This window comes from Amia ocellicauda, chromosome 2 (genome assembly GCF_036373705.1).
Source record: "Amia ocellicauda isolate fAmiCal2 chromosome 2, fAmiCal2.hap1, whole genome shotgun sequence".
Classification (NCBI taxonomy): domain Eukaryota; kingdom Metazoa; phylum Chordata; class Actinopteri; order Amiiformes; family Amiidae; genus Amia; species Amia ocellicauda.
The window spans coordinates 28,824,067-28,851,279 of record NC_089851.1 but is presented as its reverse complement, the minus strand read 5'-3'; positions in this window follow the sequence as shown (position 1 = coordinate 28,851,279).

Below are 27,213 nucleotides of genomic sequence, written 5' to 3'. Positions count from 1 at the left end.
TGTATACATTTTTTTTTTAATTAATGTGAACTGAAAATCATTATTTTTGCAGAAAAGAGTCATACAACCCAATTCATTACTTTCATTAATTGTTATTTTTAATTATTACATAGAAGTATAATGGGGATGTCCTATGTGTGTAGATATTTATTGCAGGAGGCTGTTACTAGTAAACTAGTTAACCACATATAGACTATGTTTCGGTGTGCAATCCATTTTTGGATATATATAACCTAACCCATAGACAAAATTTGATGCCCAAAAATCATCTTCATTATTTCCATTTTGGTTGTTTTATTAATAGCAGCTGTAAGTGGTATGACAACATTTTTGTTAAAAACAACCAACCAAAAAAGCTTGTACGTTTTAAAGGCAAGTGCTGTCTCTCTTGAATGCTACTGGGGCCTTGCAGAGGAACAGTCATACAGACTCACATCAGAAAGCTCAGCATATGTCAAATGAATCTGGTTCCATTCAAAAGGCTTTTAGCTTCAAGAAACCTTTATAACCACCGTAGGGCAGCATAAATTAAACAAATGGGGAAGCAATGTCCTGAAAGAACAGATTGAAACACTGTACCACTTTGTTTTATAATGGGAATGAAGTACACAAGGGAGTGAAAAAAGTTGTGTTTATATACTATATATATATATATATATATATATATATATATATATATATATATATATATATATATATATATATACATACACACACAACTCTGGAAAAAAATTAAGAGACCACTTAACATTGTTTTCTGAACTTGGAGTGGTCTCTTATTTTTCCAAAGGGGTGTATATATATATATATATATATATATATATATATATATATTGTTTTTTTTTCTTGTGAACTGCAAGAAACAATTTAAATTAACTGGTGAGATCAAGTATAATTTCAAATGTATTGATTCTTGGACACAAACATCTCATATATGTACAGTAACAATGACATTAGACAGCAATTGAGCTTTTCCAGAAGAGCTTTCCTTCCTTACCTTCACCTACTGGGGGAAGATGGCAAGGTCTATAATTTGAACATGTTTCTATAATCGTACATGAAACATTCCACATTTGTACTGTGAACTTCAATCTCAGATTACCATAGTCTCCACCCATGTACACCCACTGTATTCCCAGATCACATGAGGGAACAATCTGATCAGTCTGTTCAGATTCAGGTGTTTATATGCAGGTACTGTATTCTCATTGAGATATATGTAAACAAAGCCACTGTTCTCCCTTAACACCCTTTGTTTTGCTACCAGATGTGCCCCCCTACCCCTTTTGCAGTCACCTATCCCTACAACATTACAAATCAGTAACACAACATAAACCTAATCCAACTTTTACAAAACATGTTACAGGGATTTCATTTTTCAGGGGACTCTCACACAATGATACCATAATATGTGCTCTGGTTCTCCCACTGCATAGAGCATAGAATTAGTCCGCAACAAGACTAACTATCCATGGCTTGCCCTAAAAAATCACACACTACTCTTCGAATCCCTGAAGTGCCAACAGCAATACATTAGATATTAACTTTATTGTCCTTAAATTGTCCCACTATTGGGAAAATAAGTCCTCAGCTACACTGAACAGTGATCAATGATCAATAATTTGCTTCAGACATTTCAAAATATTAAATTAAAGCTTTTCTGGACTTTCCAATGAAATTAATCTTGGCAGTCTTTGCGTTCAGAAAAGCGAGAAGATTTGAAACACAAACTAATTGTCATGGGAGTCTTTTGTCCATGGGTCCATTTGTTTGGGGGCGAATTGTCAGTTCTACTATATCCTTGTGTGGATGGGCTTATATGATCAGATCAAATTCAGAGAAGGTGGCAAAGTAACCAGGTAAATATAAAAGATACATTTAATTAATCTCTTGTAATGGAAAGGATATAGATCATCTTCAAGCCTTAGGGTCTGATTAAATACAAAAAATCTTCATGCTGTGAATTGCTCACAGAAGCATTAGCGGCAATAATGCAAATGTATTTTTGTGCTGCTAAAATTCTGTGATATCTAATCTAAAATGATTTGCGGTGCTAAAGGAGCTTCACATAGATTTTGTTTTGCACAACGATGCCATGGGACTGGTCACTTTCTAGTGGTATTAAATCAAGAAAATACTTGTGAGAAAACAAACCACCTGATCTTGACTATTAGTTCCTTCCTTTGGCTCTGCACATTTTTTTGTATTTGTTTTATTGCAAAATTACCTGGTTGTCCTAGTTCATTTTTCACCTAGTTTTTGAACTCTTTGTCTGTCTTTGTGTCTGGAGATTGCATTACCAACAGTTTTCTGAGTCCTTAAAATATCACAGTTAAAATTAGCTTCAGAAATGAGATTATGTTACTACTAAATTTGAGTGGGTGTTAACTGTTTCTTTCCCAATCAATGACTGATCATGCTCTGTGCATATTTTTCAAACAAACCACATGACACATGACAAAAATATATAATAAAAAGCTGTTACATAAATACATGTTAGGTGTTGACATCCACCATTATCTGGTAAGTTTTCAGTTAAAAAAATGTAAAAGACGCTTATATGATCAATCTGGAAGAGTAGAATACATCTTACGTAAGACTGTACAATGCACTAGTTAGACCTCATCTGGATACTGTGTACAGTTCTGGGCTCCAGGGAACTGAACCTTTTCACCCTGGAACAGAGGAGACTACATGGGGACTTGATTCAAGTCTTCAAAATCATGAAAGGCATCGACCACATCAAACCAGAGGAGCTTTTCCAGATCAGCAGGGACACACGCACCCGGGACACAAATGGAAATTGGGCTTCAAGGCATTCAAGACAGAAAACAGGAGACACTTCTTCACACAGAGTTGTTACAATCTTGAACAAAGACACCAAACGAGCACGATGGGTCGAATGGCCTCCTCTCGTTTGTAAACTGTCTTATGTTCTTACTTATACACAATAACAATATGTAAAGACAACCATAATTTCACAACCAACAGATACAACCATAATGTTTGGTCGGCGTGCATGTTTCCCTTTAAATTAAATAAAAAGGAAACAATAAGAAAAGTCACATTACAGTACACCCTTTGACATTTGTTGATGGGATAAGCTGATATTGAACATTTCCTTGCAACAAACTGAAGGATCTGTCACATCATACTTCATATTTATTACACATAGTGTTTGCCTCGATTGATAAACAGAATTGGGTCTAGAATAGCAGAGGAACAGTGTTTCTAGAACTTAAGGCTTAAGAGCAGTTAATTCATTGTTATCACATTATGAAAGGTACATTGTTCCACTCCCAATAGTCCAGAGAAGAGCAAACAGGGTAATCCTAGCATTGAAAGGTATGTCATGTACTGACAGCTTCAAATAATTGAATGTACTTAACTTGGAAAAATGCTTTGGAGAGGTTTCTGAAGGGATCCAAAAAAAGTCCCCAGACTATATTTTCAGCAGTGAGAAGACACCAGCAGAGGAACAAAGGGATGCAGGTTCAAGATTGAATACAATAATAATAATTTATAAATGGTGGTTTAAAAGACAAAGATAATTGAGTGACGAAAATATCTCCATATGACTTCATATGTAACTTTTTCTCTGGGTAGGACTTGTTTTGCTTTTGCTTTTGCTTTTGCTTAGTAGTTTTTCAAGATTTACAATTATACTGTTTTTACAGTATAATCATACATCTCGAAAAACTGCTCACTTCTAAATCTTTTGTAGTAATGTTTGTATTACTTTAGTATAAATACATGTTAATTTGGATTAATATGTTGTTTTCTTCTGACTTTATGTGAACAAAAAGACACATTAGTCCGTTTTCTCATTGGAAATAGGTACATTTCAAAATATCATGGTCCTGGTCACAAAAGCAAAGTTTTGGGGAATTTTTGGGGAATTGGGAGCCATTTTCTATACTTTTGAGGCATAAGCAAATAGGAAATAACACTTACTACCCAGGAACAAACAAAAAAAAAAATGTGTTAATGTGTTATTGTGTAATAATAATAATATTCTGAGTCTGAATTTAGATGTGTACCTTTCTGAAAGGATTATTGTCAAATATGAAAGTATGTTCATAGTTCATACTTACTGTTCATAGTTTTGTTGAGTTTCATGAAGCAGGCTGCTGAAAAGCTTTACCAAAAGTTTATATTTTTAATATTTTAAAAATCTAACTTGAAATGTATGTAGGCAACACTTAAGCAAACATTGCATTGATTATTGTGACCAAGGGATATAATGGAAGCATTTTGTGTAGGTCTATATTAATCAATTATTAAAGTTAAGCTACAATTGTGGTTATTGATCCTAGGTGTATGCTTCGAAGCAGACATGTTTTGAAAGAAAACAAGACAACTGTTGCAGCAAATAAATTACAAATGAACGGAATTCAATTCCTGCTTGTGGGTCTTTGAAATGATAATGCAGCAGGTCTTGGTTGATCATACACGTAAAATGAATTAGAATGGACAGGCATCTCAGTTTATTGAATAACTTTAATATAAAGGGTGATTCATAAAATGTGCAACTTTATTAGAGTGTACATGGATGAAGACTAGCATTGGAAAAATGACTGTGACACTTTGATGCAGCGGTATATTGTCACCAAGGGGTTAATCAATAATGCCAGTATTAAATTGGAATTGAAAGCCATTCAAAATGCACTGCAGCGAGTGATGGTAGGGGCTCAGTGGCTCTGGACCCCCGTCTCCCCCCAAGCCCCTGCGTCTCCTCCTTCAGACACACAACCTCGGAGACAATCTTCTCCACCTGTGTCTGCTGCTGCTGCTGCCTGACTTGCCCGCGATGCGCGGTGGTATGGCCGCACGTGCCACCGCACAAGCACATGAGCGACAGGGAAGAGCAGTGGAGCGACGCCCACGGGCCCCCTCCCCCTCTTATGAGCCGTCGCTAACCCCCTCCCCACAGTGCCGTCGGCGATGGAGGTCAGGCTTCATGGACAGAGAGCGAGATGAGGCCATCCTTGCCCTGAATAGCAGGATGAACCACATCTGCGCCCTCCTGTCTGCACAAGCAGCACAAACAGCAGCCCAAACCATGACCCCCCCACATCTCGGGTCTCCACTGCCGGCCCATGTACCACGGGACTCTGAGGGGAGCTTCTCTGCCCTGTCTATGGACAAGGACATCAGACAGGTAATCTGGGAGGAGGACTGCCTATTACTCAGCCCGCACGTGGGCTTGAAGTCGAAGGCAGAGCTCATGGAGGGGCCCTCTGACCCCACCCCTCCACGTTCCAGGTTTGAGAGGTAGCACCAGCTGCAGCAGCCCCGAAGGGCCCTCCCGCCCATCAGAGCACCTCCTCTCTAGATACAACAACCGTGGACCCAGTTTGGCAGAGCGGAAGTGGATCTCTTTGCCTTGGCAGAGTAGTGCTGGACGCACTTTCCCAAACCCCATTTGAGCCACTGAACTCAGCTGAGCTGAAGCTGGTGTCAATTAAGACTGCTGGCAATCACCTCTGCAAAATGTGTGAGCGAGTTATACGCCCTGTCCGTACACCCATCGTGTGTCCGTTTTGTGGGAGATGGCTCCAGGGTCACGCTACAGCCTAACCCTGCGTTCCTCCTGAGAGTGCTGTCTCCATTTTGTCAACAGGCCTATTGAGTTGATGATTTTTCATCCTCCTCCCTTTGCTTCAGAGCAAGAGAGTCGGTTTCACCTGCTCTGCCCTGTGCGGGCCCTCAGGTGCTATTTGGAACGCACTAAGGACATTCGGCGCTCAGACCAACTGTTTGTGTCTTATGGAGCACGGACACAGGGCCAGGCACTTTCAAAGCAGCGCCTCTTGCATTGGATTATAGACACCATTATCATGGCCTACAAGTCCACCAGGACCCCAGTGCCTGAACACCTGGTGGCCCACTCGACTCCAGGCATTACCACATCGTGGGCCCTTTTTCCCCATGGCAGACATTTGTGCAGCTGCAGCTTCGGCTTCAGGGATCCGGTGTTGGCATGCAATCGAGCCACAGTAGCCCACGGGCTCTGACTCCTGATTTTCTCTCCTAGTCTGCCCCTGTTAAGCGCATCCTGATGGAGCTATTGAACCGTGTCTTCCCTTCCACCGGACTATGCCTTCCAGTCGAGCACCCATGAGAGCTGCTCCTAGACTTGCTGACAGGCTGTCGATGTGTTCCCAGGGTCTGTCATGCAGCCTACAGGTATGTTGCCTTATGAGGCCGCCCTGTATATAATTAATTCATTATTGCGTTGTGTTGCAGTGATGCATGCGTCTGGCTTGTACCCCGCTATATATATAACGTGTAAACAGCAGGACTGTGGCTCCGTTCTAGCTTATGTAGACTGGAGCTCACTGCTGCTGTTCCCAGCTGATGGTGCTCAAGTTGTTCTCGCTGCCTCACTGTGTATATAGTTCCTTGGTCAGCAGGTCTGTGGCCACTCTGGCTGTGTGTTATAGAGAAAGAGACCGCTGCTGCTGTCCTCAGTGGTAAGCACTTGAGCGGGCTTTCATGTTCCGTTGTGAACATAGTTAATTTGTCAACACAGTACAGCTAATGTTGCAGGCATCAACTGCTCCTGTGTTCTGTGGGTGACGCATGTGTTGGTTCCTGCGCCCCGTGGTGTACATATTTCATTTGTACAACATTTTAGAGCTGGTGTGGCCTCGCTCCTAGCTGGGCTAGTGGAGCAAGCGGCCAATGCTCCCATGTTATGCGGAGAGTGAATTAACGGATTTCCTGCACACCGCAATGTTTATGGTTTGATTGTCATGGTAGAGCCTGCTGTTGTCCTGCATTAGCTGCGCTAATAGGTGACAACCACTCCTGTGTTACGTGGTGGTGCATGATCTGCGTCCTGACCCCGTAATGTGTATAGTTGTCATGACGGCACAGTGGAGCTGGCCGCTCTGTACCGTCCAGTGAACATGATTTCTCCTGTGCTGCACGGAGGCAGTATGACTATTCTTGCTGCCACACTGTATATACTGTTATGTCCTTGACTTTGTGCAAGTGTACCTAGAAGAATTGATGCTGTTTTGAAGGGAAAGGGTGGTCACACCAAATATTGATTTGATTCCGATTTTTCTTCTGTTCACTCACTTTGCATTTAGTTAATTGATAAATATAATCTATTAACATGTCTATTTTTGAAAGCATTCTTACTTACAACATTTTGTCACACCTGCCTAAAACTTTTGCACAGTACTGTATATAATTGATACATAAAGTATATTTAAATAAGCAATATGAATTAAACTAAATTAATCAATGAATAACACTGCAAAAGTATTTGAATACCTTACACTATAACTGCATATACAAACTCATGCTGTGGATTGTATTATTTCTCAAAATATCTATATGCAAGACATAAAAAAAGAGAGGAGACATCGGTCACCCTTCATTTTAGGGTTTTTATGCTTTGAAGACAATTTCTGAAGAATCAGCCTGCCGAGCAAACAGACTAGAGATATATATTTGCTCAATAGCTGGAACTGCAGAGATTTATAACAAGTAAGAGATCAAAACTTTGATTAGTTCTACTTTTGGATTGCTTACAAAAGCAGTGAACTGATTTCTAGATTGTTGAGCAATTAATGGATGTTATGCGCATTCTGTTTGGAGAGCTTGCAGTGCATTCTGTTTGAAGTGAACTGACTCGCAGCCTTTTGATTTAATGCTGCAGAGATATATTATCTGCTTATTGTAGGCTGTTCCTTAAACAAATCTTTTAGTCCCTTCTGAGCTATTGATGAACAATTTATCTTTGATAAATAAATGTGTGAAAGACAAATCACATACTTACGTTTGTGCTGTGGAATATTTCACAAGATAAGGGGAGCGGTTCAAAAAAGGGGAAACAATCTCACTGGGAACTCTTGTTACACAACCTATTTAAAGTGCAAATTAAACTAATACATCTTGTAAACTCAGGCTCCATCATATATTATGCCATATTATCAACTAATATGTCATCTACATTAACCTCAGTGCTTTTCCCCATCAGGAACCACATGTACTGTCCCATGACCTGCACCTCCCCACCTTCAGCAACTTGCACAGCACCATTCAATCAGCCAAAATAAATCAAGAAGACTGTGGTGCTGATTACAAAATCCTGCAATTAATAACTGCAATTGAACAAATGAAAGCTTAATACTTCATTTGAGGGTGTTACATCTGCACTCTCTCCTAAATATGAACTAATAAATCCTAAATCTATATTGTGCCATTAAAATGTATAAGGACATTATGTAAATAGTTAGCTTTTTGAGAGCAGTGTTTTCAAAGCGATTTTCACCTTCCTGTTCCTCAAACTGACTTCGCATCAACCTATGCCTTGAAGAAAATAGTATTTCCTATAATCTTTCATGTGTAACCTACTTTTAAAATGTTTTGATCTACTTAAAGGAAACAATATAGTTTACATAATACACCACTTCCCTTTACATTTATGTATTCATTCATGTATGCATTTTTGTGCTTTGAATTCTGTTTCTGTTAGACAGTGCTTCATACAGTAATATCTGCCTTAGAGACCTTCAGTAATAACTTTAAACTATTTTATAATAAGAGTTACCTACAGAATGCTAGTTTTGTCAAAAAGCTTGATTTACTGAATTAATATAAGATCTGATTGAAGATATTCATTTCTAATATTAGATTAGAAAGTACTGCCCTCAGGTGGAAGAATCAATTACTACAAAAAAATGCATTTGCTTTCTGATAATTTGGTTTACCAGATGTGTTTCTAAACTCTAGAAAAGCAAATTAACACAACAAACAAAGATCAGTTATAGCACTGCAACTAATTACCATTAACTTGTAATAGTGTATTACTCTTTTGTTTCTTTTGCATAATCAAATCCTGAAAAGTCATTAGCTGTTAGACAGACATTAAAATAAAACATCCCATGACAATCTTTGCTTGACAAATTACACAACCATGTAATTGAATTTCCATACTGTTCAATGCTTTTAATGAGCCAGTTTCTTAAAAAAATGTGCAACTGCAGCTGTGCACTATGATGATGATGGTGATGAATTTATGTCCACATATATGTAATAATCTTAGTTTAATAATAACGAGACAGCGCTGAATTTCAATGCAGCCATCATGTACTGTTAAATAGACTGGACTGCTGCCCACTGTTCAAGACAGGGAAATCATAGTGGAAAATTCATTTAAATGTGGTAACTAAGATCAACATAATAACTAATCACTTTGTTGTGTGAAGCCCACATGAACACTAAATATTATTTGACTTTTTGTTTGCCTCTTTCTAGCTCCAACAGCCTTACCTGTAAGAATAATTGGTTAAAATTCTGTTAATAATAGAAGACCATAAGTGGGCTGGATTGTAGCCATATCCATCGTGTTTTAATGGTATACATTAACCACACAGGAGAACTATGGATACATCACATTATATTTCATAATGAAATTTAACTGGCAGGTGTGTAAATCATGTGCCATTAAAAAGCAGCATGGCACAGCATTTAATGCATAATATTATTAATGCTCACACTGGCTGTTTCTACAACAGAGTAAATATTCTGTCATGGTATTGCTAGTGATGAATTGCTATCTAGCAATAATGAAAATGAGTTAACAAACTGTAAAGTTGAACAATACTGTAGGGTGTCAGCTGTAGCTAATAATGGCATGGTTATTTGGTTTTGAAACATGGACTGCGGATTTTAGAAGGGGAGGTACTGTAAGAATCAGGGTTATGACTTAAGATATTTATGCTATGTAATTTGTGTTACAGATATTGCAAACTATAACAATATATGTGTACTTCTTAGAGGAGAGAGATAGTTAACAAAAAGTTAAGAAATATCCTTTTCACACAACAGTGGTGCATTTGAAGTCTTTATGGAAGATAAACTGGCCACAAGTGTATCTGTTACCCTCATGTTTGGGAATAAGGGGCCTCACTCTTGGGAATGGGTGGCTTTCTGCTTCATTGATTGCAGGCTGGTGAAGTTCAGGACCCTGCAGAACAGCCAACTTTAAACCAGTGTGAGTTAAGTAGGCCACAACCCAAAGTGCAAGGGAGCTCAACCTACAAAATTGAAAAAGTAAGAAACCTCCATATATAGGAATTGAATTACAAATGAAAACAGATCTCAATGCCAAAGACAGCTGCAAAGTGAATACTTAAAAAACTAGGGTTTAGCTCAAAAGATTTAAATGCTTTTGTATTTGGAAGAATTGTGGAAATGTTGTTTGGTAAATCTGGTATCAGCAAATGTGTTTCCTTTTATAGTCTCCCAATTTTCAGCAATTCATTATCACTACTCCCCACTATTTTGCCGTGTACTGACATGGGAGCAGTGGAAGAAGCTGACAACCATTCTCTGACATGTGGACTGTCAAGCCACAGACGTCTCTTCACACTGCAAGACTGCAGCACAAACAGCAGAACCCTAGCATTGTTGTGAGGACTAATGCAGATCTTACTGATAAGAACACAATGGGCTCAGCCACAGGAGCGCCTGTTACATTGCAAGCCGAAGAAAGGCTGGCTGAAGTGAAACCCACCCAACCCATACTGTTGTGAATCAATATGTGTCAAAGTCATACTACTTTTTGTCTGTTGCATTTTCTTGGTTAAGATTTGCTTAAGGTAATTTTTTTTTTCTAGTATAGATGTACATTTCTGTACATCATATTGTTGAAGCTCTTTTAATGTCATGATTTGCAGCCTTTCACAACAACACAAAACAAACATACAAACAAACAAAAATACCAACAAAAATACATTCACAGGAGCAGACCAACCATGTAGCTTGACTATCTCAATTAATTATTTCATTTAAGGAAAGGCACACTGTACTGCACACCCTACATAACCCTACATGACATATGAAACTAATCATTAGCCTAATGTTTTTTAAGGCAGTAATCTCATTTGGATTATTGCTCAATTTAAGATAAATAACATAAAAATGTTGACTATTTTATTGTATGAAAAACCCAACAATCATTAAATAAAAAAGAAAATCATAACCGTGTTTAGTCGTATAGCTTTCATCCTCCTCAGAGTAACATCAGCTGATAAAAAGGTATCTTGGATAATGGTTAGATCCTCTGCTGATTTTCTACACTGATTATATGGATTGCAGTGGGGAATTAAGCACTAATTATTCCACAATTGTCACAAAAAAAGAAGCTAAATGTACACAGATAGCATATGCTTGAAGATAAATTGTCTGTATTCCATGTTTATGTGATACATTTTCCCCAACATCACACATCCGAAAAAGTGTTTTGCACTAAAGTTTAGAATGCAGTATATTTTGGAAAAGATGGAGCTTAGTAACATTGACAAGTTTTGATTTTCCTCTCACAAAATGATGTGGCTTTAGTATTAAACCCCAGGCATATCTGTCTTAGAAAAGAAGGATTATAGTGTTAGGTTACAATTTCTGCAAACAGAAATCAAAATGTTTAACCATGCAGGGTCTGATGTTGTGATGTTTGCTCACCAATGTTCTAATTTATGTCAAATAATGCAACTGTTGTGTTTGTAGAAATGTTACGTGTAGACATTTATTCTTATTATGGTCTGGACTATCAGCAAATATAGATGATTGTTTTTGAGTTCATGTCACATAATATATAAATTGCCAATGTACTGAGAGAACTCTGGTCTTTGAAGGGAAGAAAGCAGGATGCTGTTTGCAATGTTTTATTGATATTTTGTGGGGAGAAATGAAATCCTTAAGGTCAATGAAACCCATGTGTTTTGGTTGACATTCTATTTACGTTGACTGTCAAAAAATCCCTTCTAGCAGTTAGATGAAAAATGTCTTCTTCTTGCATTAATCTTTCCATGTGTATTACAAGGTGTAGAATAAACAACAGATCATCCATACTGTATAGCATTTGTAACTTTTTTAAACCATTCACTACTTACAATATAACAAAATCAAACCTTCATAAAATAGTAATTACAAAATTATATATAATTAAATAAATAATGGAACCAGGCTCTTGTTATAGGCTGGATGTAAGGAAACAGACCAACAATGAGGCAGTGGCATGGTGCAAATGTGTTGTTAATTATGCGTACAGTGATGAACAGGTGAAGGAAGCAAACATAAAAAGCTGTTTTCAGTTCCAGCTGCACTTCTTCAGGTCCCTCTCCATAAAACAGCTACACTGCAACTCCCACAAACCCAACACAAATACACAATGCTGAATCATGATGTACATCCCAGTCCTTGTCTGTAAGCAAAAAGTCCCATTACCTTTTCCTCAGCCTCTCAGGCAGAACTCACAGATGCCAGCTTTCTATCTAGGTGGCAGGCAGTTTAGATCTTCTGAATCATTCATTCCATCTCCTACAGCCAGGAAGTCTCTAGGCCCTTCACCCTTTCCACTAGAGAGTGTCTACTTCCTGGTTTTATATGGTCACCTGACTTACCATTGGAGCTTGTCTTGGTCTTGAGACAAGGATTAATCACCCAAATGCTTTGGGGGGATGTAGTGTGGCCAAGGTTAGCGATCTTGCCTCCTACTAACAATATATTTATGTTGTGGTGCATGCCACAGGTGACAAACTGTTCATTGATTAATGTGATGTTGGATTTAAAAAAAAAATGTTATTGATATGTTATTTAAATGTTCTGTACTTGATTGATCGATTAGGCACTGTGAGTTCTAAACGCCGCTCCTTGCTACCGAGAGTGAGCTTTTTTTAAGAAGCTTAACTTTTCTCCACATATTCACGTACAGCATATCTTCAAGTATATATAAGTGTATAATCTGCTTCAGTTTTTTTAGTAAACTTGCACAACAATAAACACACTGAAAGGACAAGTGCAACTGAGAGAGAGAGATACTGATACCTTCGCAGTGTAATTCAGCTAAATACAATAAAACCGAGCTCCTATAAGGTGCTCATTGAACATCAACAAAAACAAAATAAAACAGAGTTCAGGATGTGCTCATTGAACATGTTGCATTAGTATCTGATTAGTTACACTCTAAACGCCCTGCCGTGCCACCGTGAATGAGTTTTTGTTTAAGCACAAATAAAAATTATCCTCAACAAAATGCTCATTTACCTCAATTTCCTTTCCTTTCCTCATGCTCTGTCATTGGTGAGTGCCATGTCTGAAAGATGTTTCGCAATGATTAGTATGTGTAAATTAATAGAAAAACAGCAAAAGGCAGTAGATACTAATGCAAAGTGTTTATAGCAGGGGTGCGGCCCTCGAGAATGTTTGGTGCAGCCCCCCAAAGTCATCCTTCAACCACCCCTTTACTATATTTTTACATTTTCAGATATTTTTCTGTTATAAATTGCACATGTAATTTGGGGGAAAATAATAAAACAACAATTATAGTTCATAAATATTCCCTAACAGAAATGCATAGGAAATTAAATTGGGCCATATTTAGTTTACATTGGTTGTTAATTTTCTACTGCAGCCCCCCATCCCATGCAACCTCTGGAAATTGTCCCTCCATCACCAGACATTGGGGTCTCCTATTTTATAGTATCCAAAAGTAACCATATAGCTTCCCCAGGAACTGTAAAGGCTTTCTAACTCAAGTTCAAAGTTCAGGACATTTTTTTCTTCTCTCTGCTTTCGCTGCCTGTGCTCTCCCTGGTCCAATGCACTGGAGCCTGTGGAATGAAAGAAGGACAGTTAATACAAGTCCCAGAGAATTCACCACTGTGACCTTACCTGTTGCTCCATGGGGGTGATGCTTTTCAGCGGCACTGAGCCCTAATAGCAAGGGTTCTGGTCCAGACACAGGAGCTAAGAGAAAAAGAAAGGCAGAGACAAATCAGGTGAGAGGGATGTTCTTACTGAGGTGCTGTAATTTCTGTAAGAGTGTGTTCACAACCAATGAGGCTTCTTACTTGTGTCTGAGGTGTATACTGTTCAGACGATCCTGAGGAGCAGATGAGTCCTACTGTTGCAGACAGCCCTGGAGAGAGGTTAACAGAGGGGGTGTGTTACAAGATGACAAACATGAGTTTCCTCTCCACGAACACAAACATTATGGTCTGTGTTGCTCTTCTTTCTACAGGTTAAGTCTTGTTGCATTCATTGTGGAGATGAGCAGGAAAGTGAACAGGAGTCCATAGCTTTAGAGTCCTACCAGAGACTGTTGTCTCTGATGAGACATGAAGGTTAGTTTGGATGCCTTAACCCAGGAAAAGGAAGTGGCTGCAGAAGAAGTACAGGCTGTCACCCTTGAAGCTGCTGTGGAACAAGAAGTTGATGAGACGCATTGCAATGAGGTGATGCAGATGGCTTCAGAAGATCATGGTCAAAGGACAAGAGACTGTGATGTATAATTCTGACTTCCTCCTTCTGAAGATGAGACATACAGATTAATAAGACATATTTCAACATGAGGTAAATGCTGCCACGCTGTACGGAAATGCAGGTCCTGTGAATATCGGAGGTTGTCATAGAGATGTAAATTTTCACATGCAATCGGATGCACGTGCGGACCAGACATGCCTTTGCAAAGAGACATGCTTCCTCATGTTAATTCACAGGCAATCTACGTTAGTCAGGTGCAAGCTACAGCATCAATGTCTTCTATGCAAAAGAGTGCTGTGTATAATATTCACCCAGAACGCAGGTCTACTGCATTTGGTTTACCACATGCTGATGCACCATTTCATGTTGTGGCATCAGATGGAGAGCAAGGTATCACATTCACCCACAGTATTCCTACCATTCCTCAAAAATCACATACTGATGTGTCAGGAATGACAACCCTAGCTAAATATCTGGTGTGTCGTGAACTAGTTAACACTGTTAACAGTTTGATGATTGTCCTAAAAATTATAGAGCATGGAGATCTGTTTAGAAATATTGTTGGTGATTTGAACATTACTGCAAGTGAGGAACTTGATCTGTTGGGGAAATGGCTAAGGAGTGAGTCCTCTGGGCATGTAAAAAGGATCACAGTGGTATATGTGAATAACTCTGTGGTAGGGCTGAAAATGATATGTGGAAAGACTAGAGGAGTGTTATGGCTCCTCCGAGGTTATAGAGCATGCACCTTTTAAGAAGCTTGAAGATAATCAAGATAAAGATAAACAAAGGTTGAGAGAACTTGGAGATCCACATTTGCCAGGTCTCTGCTATTTAGATACAGCTCGGGGAGTAAATCCTATTGTGGTAAAGCTGCCATATAGTGTACAGGAGAAATAGATTTTGCAAGGTTCCATATATAAACAAGATACAAAGGTTGCTTTTCCTCCTTTTTGTTTATTTTCCAATTTTATTCAGAATTTAGCTAAGGAAAGGAATTATCCAAGTTTTGCATTCACTGCAGCAGGTGGGTCCAATTTCAGTTCCTTAAAATTAGAGATTTCCAAGGCTTGGAAGTTTCAGGACTCCTATTTCTGTTCATAAAACTGAAGTGTCTGAAACAGTTGTACCTTCTACTCATGTAGTGGCATCAGCTACGAAAGTAGAAGATCCAGATAGAGAATGTCCATTGCACAAGAAACCACATCCTCTACATGTCATGGCTTTAGAGAGAAATCTTTTGCAGAACATAAAGGCATGCTTAAAGAATATGGCATTTGTTATAGATGTTGTGCATCCTCAAATCATCTTGCAAAAAATGTACTATAGCCATTAGGTGTATGGAGTGCAACAGTGATAAACGTGATTGCTCATCATCCAGATGTACAGTGCATCCGGAAAGTATTCACAGCGCTTCACCTTTCCACATTTTGTTATGTTACAGCCTTATTCCAAAATGGATTAAATTAATTATTTTCCTCAAAATTCTACAAACAATACCCCATAATGACAACGTGAAAGAAGTTTATTTGAAATCTTTGCAAATGTATTAAAAATAAAAAACAACAAAAAGCACATGTACATAAGTATTCACAGCCTTTGCCATGACACTCAAAATTGAGCTCAGGTGCATCCTGTTTCCACTGATCATTCTTGAGATGTTTCTACAACTTACAAGAATGAGATGTTTCTACAAGATACAGATTGTTTTGCGGATTATTCAAATAGCTGGGTGACTCCACTTCCTTTTCATACACCAAGACAACGGCTTCCTAACAACAGGGGACAAGCTCGTGCTCGACTTGCTTCATTACGGTGTACTTTAATAAAGAAACCTGAGATTAAGTGTCATTTTATTGCCTTTATGGAAAGGATATTTTAAATTGATCAGGCAGAACCAGGAATGTTGGTATCTGCCAATTTTTGGGGTTTACCATCCTCTAAAACCTGGTCAGATTAGGGTTGTATTTGAGTAAAGTGCATAGTTTCAAGGGGTTTCATTGCATGATTTTCTTCTCACTGGGCCAGATTTAACTAATAGTCTTTTTTTAGGAGTGTTAATCCGCTTTAGGAGGGAGCCTATTGCTGTGACAGCCGATATTCACCAGATGTTTTATAGTTCGAGAAGATCACATAAACAACTTAAGATTCTTCTGGTATTGTGATAATGATCTTAATAATGAAATTGTGGAATATAGGATGAAGGTTTATGTTTTTGGCAATAGTCCGTCACCTGCAGTGGCCACTTATAGTCTTAGATGGGTAGCACAGGAAGGAGGGAAAGAATATAGCATGGATGCGAGATTTATATGTAGATGATGGTCTTAAGTCAATGTCTACAGTAGAGGAAGTTTTCGTTCTGAAAAAGATTGCAGGAGATGTAAGCAGTAAGCAGTAAGCAGGCTCCATAAAATAGACTTAGCACAGAACCCCCATTTACCTATGTGGGACTTGATGTCTTTGGACCATGGATCATCATTTCTCGTCAAACAAGAGGAGGGTACGCTAATAACAAACTTGTAGGGAGATGAACATTATTACAACCAATGTTGATAGTTCTCAACATAATAAACATCTGATGGCCAAGGTTGTACATGGGTGTCTAATCCACCTCATTCCTCACATATGGGTGGTGCATGGGAGAGAATGCTTGGGGTTGCTTGGTGCATTTTGGACTTTAGGCAATCTAATACTGGCTCCTCTAATATGTGACGTTCTGCACTTACTGATTGGCCCTTTAAGACGTGAGTTTAAAAGAGGAAGTGGGAACCCAGAAGTTTTTCGGATTGTTTTCATTCAGTAGACTGGTTGTCCCAGACAGGGCGGGTCTTGTTAGCCCAAGACATGGTTGTTTTTTGTTTTCATAGTTCTGTTATTTTGGTAGTTAGGTAGATATGGATTTCTTCCCTAATAATGACACAAACTGATGCAAATTGCGATCAAGAACCTACGCTGGACTTCTCGAGCTGCTAACAAGCGACCAGGCCGACTGAGATGACTGTGAGCCAGTGGAGCTGTCAGATGCCAGATATTGCACAGATGAGTAAGAAAAGAGTGCTTTTCCTCTTTTCAGCACTTTGGACTGACTAAACAAACTGATGCACTGAACTTTACCGTTTGTAAAGAAGACAACAAAGGAGTGTGGAATATACTGTGGGGAATGGGGCTCTGGTTTGCAATGGCGTATTATTGTGATGCTAATATGCTATGCGAGTTATAGTGATGGTATACAGCGTGTGGTTTGTTCTTTGTGGTTGTTTATCTTTTTCGGTGTGTTTTATTTAGTTACAGGCATTCTGTGCAAGACTTGCATTAGTCTCTTTTGTTATTGCTAGATCATGTGATTATTTTGGTGTGCTCTTTCCATGCTTGTAGTTTTGATACTGGATACACTGTGATGGATCCTATGAGGTGTTGACATTGTTTGTGGCTGAAGATGGTCTGGTATCTGAATATTCACCTGTTATAGAAATCTGTATTGTTTTTCTTAATGTGTGAGCAATTAAGTAAAGAATTGGCTATCAAAGCTTAGGCCTGAGCTTCTAAAAACATCAATACAGGACATGAATATATCAAACTTGTATAAGTGTGGATAAGTACTGTCAACCATATAATCTGTTTAAAATAATGCTGTTTTGCTGTTTATTCCTTATTTGTATATGGCTTGTATACTTGGATGCTCTTGTTCTATCCCTAATGCCACAAATCATTTTTATGTATAGAATCTGTTTCTCTTTCTTGGAGAGGAGGAACACTTTTGACTGCCATAGCACCTCCCTGGAGTTAGAGCATTGGGGGGAAGGGTTTGGTAAGCCTCACTCCCATGTCCTTGTGATGAGTTGGGAAGGAATTACAGAGACTTATTCTCCCTTTTAATATAAGAGTATATGGGATACACTGCACACTGAGCAATTCCACAGTGGTTCCCATATTCTCTGGCCAGTTGAATGTGTCGTTTATCACCCAAGTTACAACCCCAGTTGTATTGTTCTGTAAGATCCAATATTCGTTGGGACAGTTGTTTTTGAGGTCTGGTTGTTATCCCATAGCCCACTGCTAAAACTGCATGGTTGCAAGTCTTTCCAGATTTGCAGTCATAGTAAATACTATGGGTAGAATTGGGAGGTCCTTCAACTGGCATTGACAGTACAGGTCCAATAGGTCCAATGGGCACCAGGACATCTCTCAGCACTCTTGTTGCTTCTAGGCACCATCCTAAATCCTTTGCAGGTGGTAACATTTAATTTTGGTTTTGCATCTCTGGTTGTCCTTTGCAGTATAAGGATAACTCTTCCTGGTGGCAATCACTTTGTTGTCCCTGACAAAATCAAAGGCTTTGACACATGTTGCAGCCATGGTTTCCCTACTGAACATTATTGGTGCAGTCCACCAGGTTCTGCTCTCTCAGAGACACCAGTTTGCCAGACTTCTTGAAGTATTGTCCCTCCAGGGCTCCCGTAGCAGAAAAGGCCCAACTGGAGCTGCAGGAACCCTGGTTTTTCACTCTGGTTACATATCCCTTGTTTTTTCCAGTCTAGCTCCGGTGCTCCGGGAGGATCCAGTAAAGTTGAGACATGGGTGTACTCCAGAGCATTGTCCGGGCTGAAATAGTATGATTTATGTAACCTGTTTCACTAATCGGTCAATCCCTTAGCTGCAGTATTTCTTTTAGAAGAGTAAGCATTCACAGGAATTCAATCCAGGGTCACATTACCCTTCCCAAAAACCTCTAACTTTCTCCCTTGGTGTGTGTGTTGATCAAACTTGATTGTCTCTGCATCTCTTCTCACTATTCTGAATCCTGTGTTTTTGTGTGTCAATTGTGCCATTTATAAAAAGCAGCATTATCTCTACCAAAGGATTGTATGACAGTGCAGTGGGATCATTCAGCTTTGGATTTACAATAAATGCATTCTGCAAACAGGATTTCAATTTAGATTGGATGGGTGAGATCAAGCCTGTTCTCTTCATTATTATTATTATTTTTTTGTGTGTGTGCATACATCACTGACATTTTCTAGACTTTGGGAATGGAGGCTCAGAGACCACGGGTCTTTAAGACTTTTCTTAACAAAATATGCAAATCAAATGGGCATGAGGGCCAACCAAAAAGATACACAAAACAAACCAAAAGACTCACAGGATGTCTTCACTGTGGTTAAATGAAAACAAACGCCAAGATGCACACAACACCACTTGCTTCCAGCACACAAACTCCAACCCCCCAAAACCAAGTAACTCTTATGAGGCTGAGACCTCCTTATATAGCAGGTGGCTGGGGTTGATTGATCAATTAAAGTCAATCACCCCAACCACCTGCACTCCATGAGCAGGCAGGGAGGGATAATTATCCCCATCCCTACCACAGAAATGCAGTAGATGGCAGCACAATGAATCGTCTCAATAAGAACTGGAACATCAAATACTCTCTTACAATGCTTATATAATGATATGAACAATACATTTGCTGGCATATAAATTGTGCTTGACGAATAAACAAAAAATAAAAATGTGGATGGAACTAACATAACTGTGATGTATAAGAAAGTTGAGAGGAGGCCATTTGACGCATCATACTCGTTTGGTGTCCATTAACAACTAACTGATCCAAGGATCCTATCCAGTCTATTTTTATATGTTCCCAAATTTTCAGCTTCAACCACATCGCTGGGGAGTTTGTTTCAGATTGTGACGACTCTCTGTGTGAAGAAGTGTCTCCTGTTGTCTGTTTTGAATGCCTTGAAGCCCAATTTCCATTTGTGTCCCCGGGTGCGTGTGTCCCTGCTGATCTGGAAAAGCTCCTCTGGTTTGATGTGGTCAATGCCTTTCATGATTTTGAAGACTTGAATCAAGTCCCCATGTAGCTTCCTCTGTTCCAGGGTGAAAAGGTTCAGTTCCTCAGTCTCTCAGTAGGACATTCCCTTCAGACCTGGAATAAGTCTGGTTGCTCTCCTCTGAACTGCCTCTAGAGCAGCGATATCTTTCTTGAAGTGTGGAGCCCAGAACTGTCCACAGTATCCAGATGAGCTCTAACTAGTGCATTGTACAGTCTGAACATTACTGCCCTTGTTTTAAATTCTACACTTTTGACAATATATACTAGCATTTTGTTTGCCTTTTTTATTGTTTCCCCACATTGTTTGGATGGGGAAAGTGAGGAGTCCACAATAACTCCTAATCAATATTTCACACAATTTCATTTTCTGCACCTACCAGCAATATAAAGCCTCTGTATCTGTTATATTGAACACAATAGCTAATAGCAAAGCAGGTTATTACATAATAAAACGATAACATGTATCACTAAATAATACTTACAATACCTTGAGTGCTTCCAACTTCCCGCTGTGTAAAGTAGCCAGCATCCACCACAATGCTGGTGTTCCACAATTGTATTTGCTATCATGAAATATGTTACTGTCAGATGAACGTAGACAATTCAGGCACTGAAGAACTGCTGTTCTGTTTACTTGTTTTTCTGGTACTGACCCCAGGCCACTCATGAAATACTGTACTATTAATGTAAACATATTTCAATATTGGAGCCATTTGATATTTTTAAGAACTGCTTGATTTTTGCAGTTTCCATTCCTTGCTCCATATACAAAAGACACACAATGTAGGTGAATAAAACAGAAAATGTTGCTTAAAATGGTGTTTGAATGTTTCAATCATATTGTATTTTTAATGTTATACTTGGTTTCTGTGGAGCAGTAAGACTTTATTTGTCTGTTTGGGGTTTATAATAATTTGTGTGTACTCAACAAGGAGTCTGGTTACCATGTGTTGTACGCCTCCCTCTGCTGGTTGCTTGTTTTTCTTTCCCTTTGTGTGTGACGTAGGTGACACGGGGATGTCAGATGGTAATTGAATGGGATTCCCTAGTCAATGGATGTGATGCGCTGCAGGTGTCCCTGGTTAATCGACCCTATAAAAGACCTGCGGCCAAAGAGAGCTAGAGCTGCAGCTGCTATGAAACGTTGCACACTATTTAGTTGCATGGTTTAATTACTTGTTTTGATTAATTTGTTCCTTACTTAATTATGCTAGACTGCATTTGTTTTTGGTTTCTTTTGGAGCACATTTTCTTTAAGGTTGAGCATTAGTGTAGTTTAGTAAGATTCCCCGGAAGACTCCCTGTTTTCGTTTATTCAGGAGTGAGGGACGTTTCATCTAAATGAGAAGATAGGGTCATTTTAGGGTACACTGTCTGTCTACTTGTCTTTATCTGTGTCCATCTATTATTGCTTATTATGTTCATGTAACTATTTTGGTTTGTCCTCGGTAATGTTTGTTTTGGTTTTGAAAGAAAAACATCTAAAACCAACAACCACATGAGAATAAACCTTAGATGGGTTTTAGTGGCAAAGTCTTTGTCTTGGGGACATTTATTTATATATTTATTGTGTTGTGACTTTATGGGCGATTTTTATTATTGAACCTCAGGGTCATTATAACCTTGGGGTCTTTTGTGGTCGTAACACATGGTTATTATGCCTCACGCTAGCACCCTGCTAGTTTTTTTAACTATTAGACTTTAAGAACAAGTACACGCATGATGTACAATACCTGATGATGGTATACCTGGGGAAATAATTTTGTATTATATGTTATTATATGTTATTACCTAAATAGTTGGATAGTTTTCAATCATGTAGTTTTCGACTGCTAGGGAAAACTGATATTCACAATTATAAATATCCACACGTTTAAAGTGATTGCTAGCTTGCAAATTCAATGCAGTTTTATCTGAAAACTTGTGTCTGTCACATGCAAATAGTAATTTAACTGAAATGCATATCCCTAATTTAATGGAATTCAGAAAAGATTTACTCCACAGCACTGGTGGACTATTTGTGCATCCCGAGTGCAATGTCAACAGTCACTTGTTTCTGTAGGGACAGCATGGCTTGGGGAACATTGAGCTTTGAATTATGATTTCACAAAGAGTGCTGACTGGGAGTTTAAAGTTGTGTATTTTGTAATATTGATATTACCATGCAGAAGAGGCATTGACATAAACCAAGATGCCTGATTTGGAAATGTAATATTTAAAGAACAAATGCTTTACATTCCCATGATTGTATCTGTTGTTAGTTTTCCAATAAGGTCAGGGTGTATATGTTCCTCAAATACTTGACATTAACTGTATTTTCAGGATAAAATCTGAAAGGTGCTCTTTAAAATAAACATAAATAAAAAACTATTCAAATGCAGGTAAATCTTAAAAAAAAATGTTTATGTGACTTTTAAAATTAGAAAGAATGAAAAACAAAACATGTGAGTGTAAAAGCACTGTGTGATCTTCTTTCTGTGAGCTTCCTATAATGGTACTTAAGCAGCAAATAAACAACTTTGTGACTAACATTTGGGCTACGTGCCCCACCTGTCATGGTTCCCTAGCCTTGACCCTCTATCCCCACTAGAGGCCGCCATTGTTCCCTTGCCTTTCCCTTCTCTTCTCATTGCTTTCATCTGTCACTTTTCCAATTAAAATTCCTACACACCCATGTGCACTCTTGTTCCTATCCTCTGCTCCCATTGGCCCTGCACCTCCCATCCTGGTTCCCTTCTTCAACCCCTCACTTGGGGCGAAGTGTCGTCAGTTCCACTTGCTCCCTGTGCTCCCCTTTTGTCCTGTCAGCCGCCTCTGAGTGCTGCACCTGGGTCCTTAGCTCCTCTGCCTCGTGGTCCTCCTTGAGAGATCGTGACACCACCATACAGACTTCCCTAAACTTAAATGTTGCTCATATTTACCATTTATTATAATCTGATTGTTAGATTTAAAAAAAAAAAATATATATATATATATATATATATATTATTGTTGTTTTTAACCAAGGTATCCATGGTGCAATACAACATTGTGTCTGTCAGACCAGATATTTTCTGTTTATTATCTTTGGTAATTGACACCTTTGTTAAACTTTTTTCAATTCACTGCAATTCACTGAAATTGTTTAAAACCTCTGCATATCTATATACACTCACCTAAAGGATTATTAGAAACACCTGTTCAATTTCTCATTAATGCAATTATCTAACCAACCAATCACATGGCAGTTGCTTCAATGCATTTAGGGGTGTGGTCCTGGTCAAGACAATCTCCTGAACTCCAAACTGAATGTCTGAATGGGAAAGAAAGGTGATTTAAGCAATTTTGAGCGTGGCATGGTTGTTGGTGCCAGACGGGCCGGTCTGAGTATTTCACAATCTGCTCAGTTACTGGGATTTTCACGCACAACCATTTCTAGGGTTTACAAAGAATGGTGTGAAAAGGGAAAAACATCCAGTATGCGGCAGTCCTGTGGGCGAAAATGCCTTGTTGATGCTAGAGGTCAGAGGAGAATGGGCCGACTGATTCAAGCTGATAGAAGAGCAACTTTGACTGAAATAACCACTCGTTACAACCGAGGTATGCAGCAAAGCATTTGTGAAGCCACAACACGTACAACCTTGAGGTGGATGGGCTACAACAGCAGAAGACCCCACCGGGTACCACTCATCTCCACTACAAATAGGAAAAAGAGGCTACAATTTGCACAAGCTCACCAAAATTGGACAGTTGAAGCCTGGAAAAATGTTGCCTGGTCTGATGAGTCTCGATTTCTGTTGAGACATTCAGATGGTAGAGTCAGAATTTGGCGTAAACAGAATGAGAACATGGATCCATCATGCCTTGTTACCACTGTGCAGGCTGGTGGTGGTGGTGTAATGGTGTGGGGGATGTTTTCTTGGCACACTTTAGGCCCCTTAGTGCCAATTGGGCATCGTTTAAATGCCATGGCCTACCTGAGCATTGTTTCTGACCATGTCCATCCCTTTATGACCACCATGTACCCATCCTCTGATGGCTACTTCCAGCAGGATAATGCACCATGTCACAAAGGTCGAATCATTTCAAATTGGTTTCTTGAACATGACAATGAGTTCACTGTACTAAACTGGCCCCTACAGTCACCAGATCTCAACCCAATAGAGCATCTTTGGGATGTTGTGGAACGGGAGCTTCGTGCCCTGGATGTGCATCCCACAAATCTCCATCAACTGCAAGATGCTATCCTATCAATATGGGCCAACATTTCTAAAGAATGCTTTCAGCACCTTGTTGAATCAATGCCACGTAGAATTAAGGCAGTTCTGAAGGCGAAAGGGGGTCAAACACAGTATTAGTATGGTGTTCCTAATAATCCTTTAGGTGAGTGTATGTATATATATATATATATATATATAATTTCAAACGTGCTGTCAGTGGTGCTTCTTTTTAAAATATGAATCCGTACCACAAATATATATTAAAGTTCCAGTAGATGTGAAATTGGAACAGAAACATATCAGAGCTTCCAAGGAATTGCAAACCTCAGATCATTGAAACTCCCTCCATTTACTCTGGGAAACCAATAGGTTTCTAATAAATATTTTATTTTAGTCTGTGATTCAAGAAAATAAGATTCAGCAGATGTACTAACAGCCACATAAATTTTACCTAGGTTTTCTTCAGTTACTGGGAAGGCCTGGTAAGTGTTCAATTTCATGGTTGGGCAGGTATTGTCCTTGCTTAGATTTATTGATGCAGGTGAAAAGCCATGTAATTTTGCTGTTTTCATATAGATTGCAAGTGCAAATGAGTTTTGAAGTTTGCACTGGGTTGCTTAATCAGACAAGACCCCAAAAGGACTGAAAAGGTTAATGTTCAAAAGGACATTATTTTGGTAACAGTAAGTTGTGATAAAGTAGGTAGAAACATTATATTATACAGATCTACATAGTTATACTCTGTATAACAGAGACACCTACTATACATTCAAAGATAAGTGTATGAAGTACTTTCCTATGTTCATCAATGGGTGAAATAAAGAAATAGTAAAGTGGAAAAAAAAAACCTGCTAAGAGATGCATAATAATAATAATTATTTGTATTTCTTGGCAGACGGCCTTATCCAGGGCGACTTACAACATAAGTGCAAACAAAGTGAAGAAATACAGAGAAATACAAGACATCAATCATTACAAATTCAATTTCAATAATAATAATAATAATAATAATAATAATAATAATAATAATAATAGTAGGTGTTATTTGTTTTACTTTATCTTTACTTAATATTAGACTTTTGACAATGACTCAATGCTGAATAAAAACAAATGGCCTGTATTTCCCTCTGGGCAAAAATACACTGAATAAATTAATTTGATGGGCTATATTTTTCTCTGTTGGCAAATTGGCCCAAGAATAATTATATATATATATATATATACACACACAACAAGTCTACCATAAACTTGAACATTTATACTAAATGGACACCATTTGCAAAACTAACTTTGGTTTAAAATAGTATAATTGTTTTTTTTGTTTGTTTTTTAATACCTATCTTCCAATTCACAATATAATGTAATTGTGTCTGCCATGTGTACATTCATCTATATAAAATGTAGATCAAATGTGTATGGGCTGCTTCAAGAAAAAAATAGTACAATAACTAAAATTTAGCTGTATGGTAACATTTTACTAATTAGTAAAAGTGAACTATACATGTCTTGGTTCCCAAGAGTTTTCAACTGTTGCAGTTTTCCTGGATCTTCTCTATCCTTTTAGGGTAGTGAAAGCAATTAAATATACCACCTGTTTCCTCTTTCCTTCTGCTCCGGCTGGTAATTGGAAGGCTCTTTGTGTTGGCATCAGTTATCTCCAACAACATCAACATCTGACTTTCCATACAGCTGGTTCTTTTTGCTGCAAACATACCACCACTTTAAACTCAAAATATATTTTTCAACTTCAAAATAATTTGTAGGCTTTTCTCTTTCAAGTCTGTAGAGTTTTATTTATTTATTTAACAGTGCTTCATCTTGAAAGGAATACAGTCTCCTGAGAAGTCCTCTACAAATTAAACTAGGGTTCAGTATTAAATCAAAGGTTTACTTGCCTTTTTCCCTTGTCTTTCATAAAATTAGCACACAAGTTCAACGTCAATCTTAGAACTGGATCTAAGTGACTTCTTCCCTTTTTATTCAGAAAACAGGCAGAACAATTTGTTTTCTAATCAGCTTTCATGGAATTAGTCTTTTTTTTTTTCTTCAAAGGTTTAATTGTTTCTACTAAACAGTGGATAGCATTTAAACTGATGTCCTCTTCATTACAGAAAGCCGGAACAATAAAATACACATTGCCACTAATTGATTCCTTATGTGGCAGGTGGCTTGCCATATTTTTGTTGCTTTGTGCATTGTAATCAGTCGTGGAGGTGGTGGTAGCTTTGAATGATATTAAGCCCTTGACTTTTCTTGATTCTTTTGTTCTTTATTTACATGTGGAACACCACTGCTCCTTCTTTTTTTCCCTCCTTTGGATGAGGTTTCATTGGGTGCTGCTAAAATTAAGTTTTGAATGTATCTATTGATCTAGTCTCTACTCTTTTGATCTTGTAAAATGATACTAGGTAACTGGGTTGATTTGTGGCCATCCATATGTCCATATAAATTTTGTTTTTAAATGCATTATCTGTCTTTGCACCTGTAAACCCCCAATTTAAGTATATCCCTCCTCAAAGTGAGGGTTACAGTTACATAAAATGAATGTACACTCATCCACAGGGTTAGAAGTTCTTTAAACATATGACCTCATCTTGTTAATTTTAAGGCCTAAAGCTGAAACATGCCCACAACAGCTTTAATTAATGATGGAAAATAAATAAGACCATGCCATGAAAAGACTACCAGTATCTTTTACAGCCTGGCTTACTCATGATGTTTATTTATATTTTAAAATGTTCCATTATAATCTTCTAACATTCCCATTAATACAATGTTTAAATAAATAAATAAATAAATAAATAAACAAACAAACAAACAAACAAACAAACAAACATTCTGGTCAAATTCATTGGATCTATCATCCTCTCTGTTGAACAAACTTTTGAAAAA